The 10,564-nt window shown below is 35.4% G+C and overlaps 1 pseudogene; it reads left to right on the top strand.

Moving 5' to 3' along the window:
* Positions 1–7,173: 7,173 nt before the first annotated feature.
* Positions 7,174–9,971, top strand: LOC103272437 (annotated as a pseudogene).
* The last annotated feature ends 593 nt before the right edge of the window (positions 9,972–10,564 follow it).

The raw sequence follows: 10,564 nt of genomic DNA, 5'->3' as shown, positions 1-10,564 counted from the left end.
TGTTCCATGTGGTGATTAGTAGATGTATATTCTGTGGTTTTTGGGTGGAGTGTTCTGTAGGTATCAATTAAATCCATTGGTCAAGCATCACATTGAGGTTTTGAATCTCCTTATTGACTTTTTTCTTGCTGATCTGTCTAGGATTGTTAGTGGGGAGTTTTAAGTCCCAAGTTATGATAGTGTTAGAGACAATATTTTTTTTAGTTTACCTAGAAGCTACTTTATGAAAGTTGGTTCTCCTGTGTTGGGTGCATATATGTTTAGAATGGTTATTTCTTGTTGATGGATTGAACCCTTTATCATTATGTAGTAACCGTTAGTATATTTTTAAATTTTTGATAGCTTAAAGGGTTTTTTCTGATATTAAGATCATGACTCCTGCTTTCTTTTGTGTTTTGTTCATCTGAAGTTTTGTTTCCCATCCTGTTACTTTGAGTCTGTGAGTGTCCTTTCTGGTGAGATGAGTCTCTTGGAGACAATATATTGTAGCCTCATAATATTTTATCCAGTTTGGCATTCTATGTCTTTTCAGTGGTGCATTTAGTCCATTTACATTCAGGCTAATTATTGAGATGTGAGAGTTTATTCCTATCATAAGGTTCTTATGGAGTTTGTTGTTGCTGCTCTTTGTTTGGTTATTTGGTTTTTGTCTTTCTTTTGATTTTGGGGTTTATTCATGTGCATTTTCAATCTTTTTCCTGAATTCTTGTGAAGGGCATTGTCATTCTTTTTTTCCTTTCTTCTGTGTTGAATACTTTCTTAAGTGTTTCTTATAGAACTGCTCTGGAGGCAGCGTACACTCTTAGGGATTGAAGGTATGGGAAGGGTTTTAATTCTCCATCACTGATGAAGCTTAGCTTAGTTGGATAGATAATTTTTGGTTGAAATAGTTTATCTTTGAGAACTTTGAAGATTGGGCTCCAAGGTCTCCTTGCCTGAAATATTTCTGTAGATAAGTCTGCTGCTATTCTAGTTGTTCTTCCCCAGTAGGTAGTCTGACCTTTCTCTCTTGCTGTCTTTAGAATTTTTTCTTTTATTCTATTTTGTGTAGGTGAATTACTATGTGTCTGGGAGTTGGTCTTCTCATTTGTTGTCTTGCAGAGGTTCTCTGAATCTCTTCTGTTTGAATGGCTGCATTATTGACGAGATGAGGGAAGTTTTCTTGGATAATTTCATGGAACGTTTGTTCCAGAGTGGCCTCTGTCTCTCTATCTGGCTCAGGAATGCCAATTAATCTTAGGTTCATCCTCTTGAAATAATCACTCATCTCTTGGAGGTTTTGTTCTGTCTTTTTAAGCTTTTCTGTGCTTTTAGCAGATTAGGTTAGCTCCATATTTTGATCCTCAAGCTCTGAGAGTCTTTCTTCTGCTTGGTTAATTCTGCTTTCCGTGCTTATCAGTTTGTTGTTTATTTCATTCACTGTATTATTTATTGCTGCTATCTCACTTATCATCTCCATTCTTTCTTCTTGTCTCTCCTCACTTCTAGTTATGCTCTATATTAAAATCTTGATATCTCGGCTTGTGGTTTGAGACCAGTTAGTCTGGGGCCTCTTCATTGTTTGAGTTTCAGAGTCTGTATTCTCTGTGGCTGACTTCCCATGTGTTCTATGTGAGACTCATATTCTTCCTTAGGTTTTTCTTCATTTGTGTAGGTTTTCCTCATTCTCCCTCTTTTTTTTTTTACTTCTTTAATTCTGCTATTCAGTGATGGGGGGATAGCTTTTATTTCTGTTTTCTCAATCTCCTATTTTTACTTATGTAGATTCTCTGGTTTTGCTCAATTCTGAAGCTTGACTAGGGGTGGGGGCCTGTGCTTTTTTCAGTTTTGAGATTTAACGATGAGGAAGCTGAGATTCAGAAATGACTTGCAGATCCCCGTGTCTGCTGACAGGTGTGTGGGCCTCCTCAAACACATTTCCCACTGGCTTACAATCTGTCCATGAAGTGGGGGTGTCTGTTTGCCCCCTGAAAGCAAAATGAGATAAGAAAAGGGAAAAGAGAGAGAGAAGAAGAAGAGGGAAAACAGACAGGCATACCAACTAATGAATAAACAGAGACAAACAAAGACAGAAAAAACAAAAACCAAAAACATACAGACAATCATACAAACAAACAAAAGTCCCCCTGTTAGTATACTCTTCCTAAAAAATACCCATACATAAACAGAATATCTAAAAAGAAATTGAAATAACAGGAACAAAGCAAGTATAAAAATGTAAACAAAAACAGAAAGAGAGAAGAAAAGAAAGCTAAAACTAAAACAAGAAAATAAAAACTTGCTCTCTGGCTGTTTCTCTGAGTCCAGGTTCCTTTCTGGTCTCCGGTCCCTCCCCTCTGCTCTCAGCACAGGGTGATAGGGTTGCTCTCAGCATATGTAAGATGCCCCATGGACTATAGTGGGAGGAGAATAGATCAGATCCGTACTCACCCTACTTGCTGCTGCTGCTGTCAAGTCTCCTACTCAGATCTGATGTGTCTGTGACTGTTCCAGCATGGGGAAGGGGCATCTGTCTCTCTGAGTCTGATGAGATAATAGTCTCTGGGTCCCCAGATGGAGGCTGGGCAGAGCTGAGCAGGGCAATGCAAGTCTCTACCTGGTCCATCAGCATCCCATCATTAGCATTGGAGATTTACTCCAGATTTCCACTACCTGCCTTCTCGTGCCAGTTATGCTGCTACAGGTGATGGCGTGGGTCAGGTGCCAATGCTGAGGGGTAGCTGTTCTCTACTGTCTCCTCTTAAGAGAGCCCCAAGAATAGCAGATGATCTTGTGCACCCGAATCTCCAATCTCAAGGTAGTGGGGGGTTGCAGTGACCTCCTGAGGATAGCCTCAGGTGCATGAACCTGAGTATCCCCTCAGATGGACTTTCACTCACCCACTGGCATACACCCACTCACACAGAGAGACTTTATGGACACTCGCTTTTGCAGAGACTTTCACAGTCCAACCTGTTCCATTGCCATCTTGCCTGGAAGTTCAGAATTACATTATTAAGTATAGGTTTCTATACAAATGCAAGCTTATCCATTACAGGGCAACTAAAGTGGGGAGAGGGTCGAACATTCTAAACGTCGTGTAGTTAGAAGATGGCAGAGTGAATAGAATAACTCAGATTGTCTGGTTCCTGTTGTGTTCTTCTCATTACACTAAGAAGAAGTGAAAGAACTTGGGTGCTTTTATCCTTATGAGAAATTAAGATTGTTAGATAAATGATTCTTTAATGAAAGTTATTTGAAAAACATTACAAAATGTAACCCATGATGATGATGCTTTTACTCATCAGAAAAAGCTCAGAAATAATCAAAAGGCAGACTCTTAAAAAACCCTTTGGGTGGTGTTTGGGAGCTTCAAAAAAATGTACTAAATGAGAAAAAATCAGATTGAAAGGTTAATATGGTTGTGAGCATACAGTAGCTTCCCTGTCGCTTCAGTTTTGCTTTTCACAGCTTCAGTTATCCCTGGAAAACTGCAGTCAATTGAGGATAACAAATATCAGATGAAAAATTCCAGAAAGAAACAATTTACAAATTTTAAATTGCACATGATTCTGAGTAGTTTGGTGAGGTATTTCCTGCCTGGAACTCGAATCATCCTTTTGTCCAGTGTATCCTTGCTGTCTATATTACCCACCCCTTAGTCACTCAGTAGTCATCTTGGTTTTCAGATTACTGTCTAGGCATTAACAGTGTTTGTGTTCAAGCTACTATTATCTTACTTAATAATGACCCCCAAACGCAAGAAAACAAATGCTGGCAATCCAGGTATGCCAAAGAGAAGCCGTAAAATTCTTCCTTTAAGTGAAAAGCTTCTAGACTTAATAAGAAAAGAAAAAAGAAAAGAAAAGAAAAAAGCCACATGCTGAGCTTGCTAAGATCTACAGTAAAAACAAATCTTCTATCTATGAAATTGTAAAGAAGGAAAAAAATATAAGCACAGTGTGTATAGGATCTGGTACTATCTGCAGTTTCAGGCATCAAATGGGAGTCTTGGAATGTATCTTCTGCAGATAAGGGGGACTACTGTACCACAGACTGGGTGGCTTAAATAACGGAAATTTGTTTTCTCATGGTCCTGTAGGCTGGAAGTCCAAAATCAGTGTTGGCAGGATTGGTTTCTTCTGGGGCCTCTTTCCCTGGCCTGGTCATGTCTTCCTTCTCATTGCTTCTTCACATGGTCTTTCCTCTACCTGCACATAGCTGGTGTCTATTTATGTGTCCCAATTTTCTATTTTTATAAGGCTATCAGTCCAGTTGGATTAGGGCCCACATTAACTGCCTTGTTTGAACTAAATCATTCCTAGAAATACTCCATCTCCAAATACTGTCACATGCTAAGCTACTGACTGGTTAGGGTCTTAGAATATGAATTTTGGCAGGGGGACATAATTCAGTGAGTAGGAACTGTCTGCAATGGGGTAGTGATATAACAAATTTGACATTTTAGAAGATCAGTCTTGAGCCAGAGTGGAGAATGAATTTTTTTGTTTTTTTAGTTAGAGTCTCACTCTGTTACCCAGTCAGCCTGCTGGGCTCAGGTCATCCTTCTGCCTCAGCCTTGCAAATATTGGAACTACAGGTGCACATCACTACGCCCGGCTAATTTTTTGATTTATTGTAGAGATGAGGTCTCGCCATGTTGCCCAGACTGGTCTTGAACTCCTGGTCTCAGGCAATCCTTTCTCCTTGGCCTCCCAAAGTGCTGGGATTGCCGTCTTGAGCTACCGCAACTGGTTGAGAATGAATTTGAAGGGAGTGTTAATGGATGCAGATGGATTAGGTTATTTTACTTGTCCATTCAGAAGATGAGTGTAGCTCGAATTTGGTTGTGCTTACGAAGGGAGTAAGAAGTGGTTAGAGAGGAGAGACTGAAAGAGATGAAATGTATGACTTGACAATGGTTGATCCATGGAGCTTGAAGAAGAGTTCAGTGTCAGGGATATCTTTTGGTTTATGGCTTTGAATAAACAAATTGTTTAGTTGTGTTATCTCTCAAGATAAAGAACATTGGAAGATGACTAGGGCTGGGGTAGGGTGATAGACAACATGTCCTAATGTCCTAACATATCCTTATTTGGAATTTGGACATGGTAACTCAAATGTACATTTTAACTTCCAAAGAAACATGTCAAGGAGGTATTTGGATAATGGGATTGTAAATGGAAACAAGAGAATGGAAAACAAACATATCCTAAGTTTATTAATTGATGCTTTGTATAGATGTCCCCACAATAATCTCTTTGGATTACAAATACAATTTTTAATTGTTACAGTTAGTTATGGAAGTTAAATGGTGATTAACTCACAATGCCCAGTAGAACAAATCTGACTTCATTCTACAGGGAATCCTTTGGAAGCACAGAGGGAATATTTTTCATTCCTTTTTCTTTGTTTTTTAAAGAACAAGTTTGGAAATAACAGTAACACATATTATCTCCATTTATTTTGAAGTTACTGGGAAAAATCAGTGTGTAAGTAATTACTGCCTTGTTTCTGTATTTTTTATGTTGCTTCAAGAAATGTATCGCTTTCCATTTTCCCAATGTTTTTGTGGAAGTTGGGGAGTTAATTGATTTCTACAATTTCTTTTTCTTTTCTTTTCTCTTCTTTTTTTTTTTTTTAGAGTTTTACAGTTTGTCTTTAGATGATAACAAGATATCTGTGCAAGAAATTAAAATTCCAGTGAGGCATTGAGATTTTTCTCCACCAGTCACAAAATCTAGACAGATGGAAGCGAATGTTTTACTGTAGAGGATGCTTTATAAATAATACATTTTAATAGAAGAAAGTAAATAAAAAATTAAGTTATCATAATAAGAATGATTTGATAGTTTTACAATATTTTAATAATATAGAGTTTAGAATTGAGGCACAAGCCACATAGCTTATATCAACATTATTTGTGATTTTGCAAAATTTAAATAATCCTAGTCTTTGAGTTGGTGGCTTTCTATAACAACATAGATTTTAAAATTTCATGGAAGAAATTCATGAGAATAAGGGCTAAAGACAATAAATGCATCTAGAATTGTCTCCTTTATTCCACACTGAAGGTATTTCTTTCATATTACTCAAGAAAAGAATTTCATAAATCGAACTACTTCTTGGTGTAATTATACCAAATTCATGATGTGAGACTAGAAATATCTATTTTTTGATGATTTGGATTGCAAAGAAATCCAAGCCATTTTTTCTAAGAGAACATTTTCACTTTGGAAAGAAAATTAAATTTCCTTATTATTCATACAGCCTGTTTTCAGCAAATATACTCCAGTAATTTGTTTTTAGGTGTGTGTATTATAATATGATCCCTTTGAGTATGTTTTTAAAAATACTTATTAAATATTTTTTTCTGTTTAGCAGAGATGGAGAGTATCAACTCATCACTCTTTCCACTGGTTAAATAAATTCAGTTCTTCTAATTAATACTCATGTTACATTTATATGTATTATTAAGTGCCAAGAGTATGTTATAAAATTACTATTTTAAATTAATAAGTTATGATTTATTTCAACTTTATTATTTGTGTTAAATATACCTTTGTCTCTCTTTCAAGGAATATAGGAGACTATATATTTACCTCAAAACATTTGAGAAATTATACTTTGGATATTTTTTGCTGAGACCATTTGTAAGTCATAGAAGAAAATCAATCTGATTACTTCATGAAAATATCAGATATTGTATTTCTAATAGCAGTAAAACCCTCAGAAATAAAATTTAATAAGAAAGGTATTGAAAGTATGTGAAAAAAACTATGAAAATGGTAAGTATACTTGGACACTACCATATATAGTTTTGAATTTTTTTTGCTATTTCAATAAATTATCCCTGCTCTTAATAGTCAAGTCTATTACCAAATATTTAAATGGACAGTTTCATGAAACATAAAATATCATTAATAGATATTTTCTAAGAAATATTTACAGATTATTCCTAATTTTACATTAGAATCATCAATGTCAAATACTTTAAGCTAAAAGTAAAAATAGTATTTTATTAATATGCAGGTAACCATTCTTTTGTATACATTTACTTCAAAATATTTGAAAAATTATATTCTAGAAGTTCATTCAAAGATAGCTTATATATCATAAGAGAATCAATTTTTCATCCATGCTCATATCATCACATTTATTTATATTTGTAAACCCAAATAACAGATTATACAAATGGGACCAGGTAACTTAATTTTTTTGTGTGTTTTGATATTTTCACTTAATAATACTTTGAGAAAACTCTCCTGTTGTTCAGTGGTACCGTTCAAATTCATTTCCTTTATATCTAAATAATATTCCACAGTGAGACTGTAGCCTAATGTATTTAATCGTCCTATAGGTGATGAGTGTTCTTTTTTCTCAGGCTTTGCCTTTATGACCAATGCTTTGTTAGACATCCTTGTGTTTCACTTGCATATAGGTGATATTATTTCCAGAATATATATCCAGAAGTAATATAGTTAGGTCAAAAGTTATATAAATTACTAATTTTGTTAGATCATGTCAGATTCAAAAACCTGTTAAAATTTACATTCTCACCAGTTATACTAGAGAGTGATTCTCTGTCACTTTCCTATTATCAGCAGATATAATTTCTCATTTTACTTTTTGCTTATCTGACAAATAAAAATGACACATCGATTTTTAAAATATCCTTAATTATTAAAGAAGTTGAACATTGTTTCATATACTTATTGGTATTGTTTTACATATTTATTGGTTATGTTGACTTGCTCTTTCATAAACATGTCTGTTCATATTTTTCTCCCAGTTTTTTTCACTGGGTTGTCTAACTTGGTTTCACTAAGTTATAAGAGAGCACATATGTTGTATCTGTATATTTTATAAGTATTAACCCCATATATGTGAATTATGTTACAGATACTTTCCCAATATATTTTTGTCCTTTATTATTGTTTATGGATTCTTTTGCATACAATAAAAATTATGTAGCTATGCCTATATTCAATGAGTACTCTGTTTCTTTTCCTATATAATGGTTTTGAATTTGCATATCTTTCCCATGTAAACGTCTTCCACATGGTTTTAATATTGCCACTGAAGGGTGGCAGAAGATGCCACTCCAAAATATGCCACTTTGGCATATGGATTATTTGAGCTAAAGGCATATAAAAAGCAATGGTGCAAGAAAGGCATTCTAATGTCCTTTCTTCCTGAAAATGAAAGATTAAAACTCCCATAAGATGCCTTTCTCGTACTTGAAGAAAGGAAATTCTTTTCTTTTTTTGAAGAGTTATATTCAATACAATTCTGTACAAACAGAGCTTGTTAAAACAATTCTTATCTTTCTTTTTGCCACCCCACATAGTTTAGCTTTTTCCTACCATTGCCTCTTTTTGTTCAACCTAGTATAAAAACAGTTAGGTTTTACCACTTCTTTGGATCTTCCTTTACTTATGAGGGCTTTAATGTCATGTAACATTTATATAAATTTGTATACTATTCTCCTATTAATCTGCTTTATGTTCATCTAATTTTCAGGCCAGCTGAAAACCGTAAGAGGGTAAAAGCAAAGATTTGCTTCCTCTACACTTCAAATATTTGCATTCATTTCAGTAAGCCCTGATTTTAGGGTCAGATATATAAACACAGACTTTGAAAACAAATTTTGCTGGGCTTGGTGGCTCAACCTGTAATCCCGTGCTTTGGAAGGCTGAGGTGAGTGGATTGCCTGAGCCCGTGGGTTCGAGACTCTCCTGGCCAACTTGGTGAAACCTCATCTCTACAATAAATCAAAAAACTAGCCGGGCGTGGTAGTGCGCGTCTGTAGTTCTGGCTACTCAGAAGACTGAGGCAGAAGGATTGCCGGAACCCAGCAGGTCGAGGCTGCGGTGGCCGGGAGCGGCCACTGCATTCCAGTCTGGGTGACAGAGTGAGACTCCAACTCTAAATAAATAAATAAACAAATAAATAAATAAATAAATAAAAACAAATCTTAATAAGGGATAGAAGTTAAACTTTTAAAACTGATTAAATGGAAAACTCAAAGATATAATTTAATTCACAAATAAAATGCCATTGCTTTGTATTATTTTCAGTTACTGTCTTTGTCACATATTTTTTCATTACAGTGACAAGTGTGGATATGTCAGAAGCAAATACAACTCTTTTGACAGAGTTTGTTTTCACAGGACTTACAGATCGTCCATGACTACAGGTCCTGCTCTTTGTCGTGTTCTTAGTTATCTACCTCATCACTGTGGTGGGCAATCTTGGGCTGATGGCTCTAATTTGGAAGGAACCCCATCTTCACACGCCCATGTACTTATTCCTTGGTGGTTTAGCCTTTGCAGATGCATGCACTTCAACTTCTGTGACCCCCAGGATGCTGATAAATTTCTTAGACAAGACTGCAATGATATCATTATTTGAGTGCATCACCTAATTTTACTTTTTTGCTTCCAGTGCAACGACAGAATGCTTCCTCTTGGTAGTCATGGCTTATGACCACTACGTTGCCATATGCAACCCCTTGCTTTATCCAGTGATGATGTCCAACAAACTCTGTACTCAGTTGATAATTATTTCATATGCGATTGGTTTTCTGCATCCCCTGGTTCACGTGAGTTTGTTATTAAAGTTAATTTTCTGTGGATCATGACTCTCTATTAATGCATTAATGATATTTATCTTTGCAGCGTTTATACAAATATCCACTTTACTGACTATCGTAATCTCTTACACTCGTGTGCTCTTTAATATCTGAAAAAAAGTCTGAAAAAGGCAGTAGCAAAGCCTTCTCCTCATGCAGTGCCTATCTGCTTTCTGTCTCATTGTACTATGGAACTCTTATCTTCATGTACGTGCGTCCTGCCTGTGGCCTAGCTGAAGATCAGGACAAAATGTATTCTCTGTTTTACACTGTTACAATTCCCCTACTAAACCCGTTTATCTACAGGTTGAGCAATAAAGAAGTTATAGACGCCTTGAGAAGAGTTACTAAGAAGTAAACAGTTCTCAAGGGAAATTTCAAATCTTCTCTTTGTTCACCCTTTGCACAAAGAAGTCATCAATTCTTGTGGACTAGCCATGGCCTTGATTTTTCATCAGAGGGTTAGTGGTCAGAGTGGTCACTGAGCACTGTGTGAAAGAACCCAGTTCTGTACAATGTTTACTTGGATGTGGGTCCAGTTGGTGTCTTCACATCACCTACAGTTGATTTACTTAAAAATTTTACCTCTTTGTTATCAGAACATTTAAACTTTGACAACTTATGATCAACAGGGAAGCCCTCAGCCAAATTCCATTAATAATTGACAACAACTGAGACTTGTATATAAGTGCCAGTTATTTATTTCTTGATTCTAGCTCACTGTGGTAGGCCTATATATATAAGGCTCTGTGATACTCTACCATATAAAAATACAATGATAAAAACTCTGATTTTTACAGAAAAAGTGTTCCTAAAATACAAATGAGAAATATTAAAAATAATGACAAATTAAAAAAATAGGAATATTTTAAAATTTTTCATAACTTACAATAGTTCTTTTTTTTTTTAAAAAGTGATTAGTTTGAATTAAATAATAGAGAATAAAAATTT

Source organism: Carlito syrichta, unplaced genomic scaffold, assembly GCF_000164805.1.
Source record: "Carlito syrichta isolate Samal-C Ts95f unplaced genomic scaffold, Tarsius_syrichta-2.0.1 Scaffold312566, whole genome shotgun sequence".
Lineage (NCBI taxonomy): Eukaryota > Metazoa > Chordata > Mammalia > Primates > Tarsiidae > Carlito > Carlito syrichta.
This window is presented reverse-complemented; position numbering and strand designations above follow the sequence as displayed.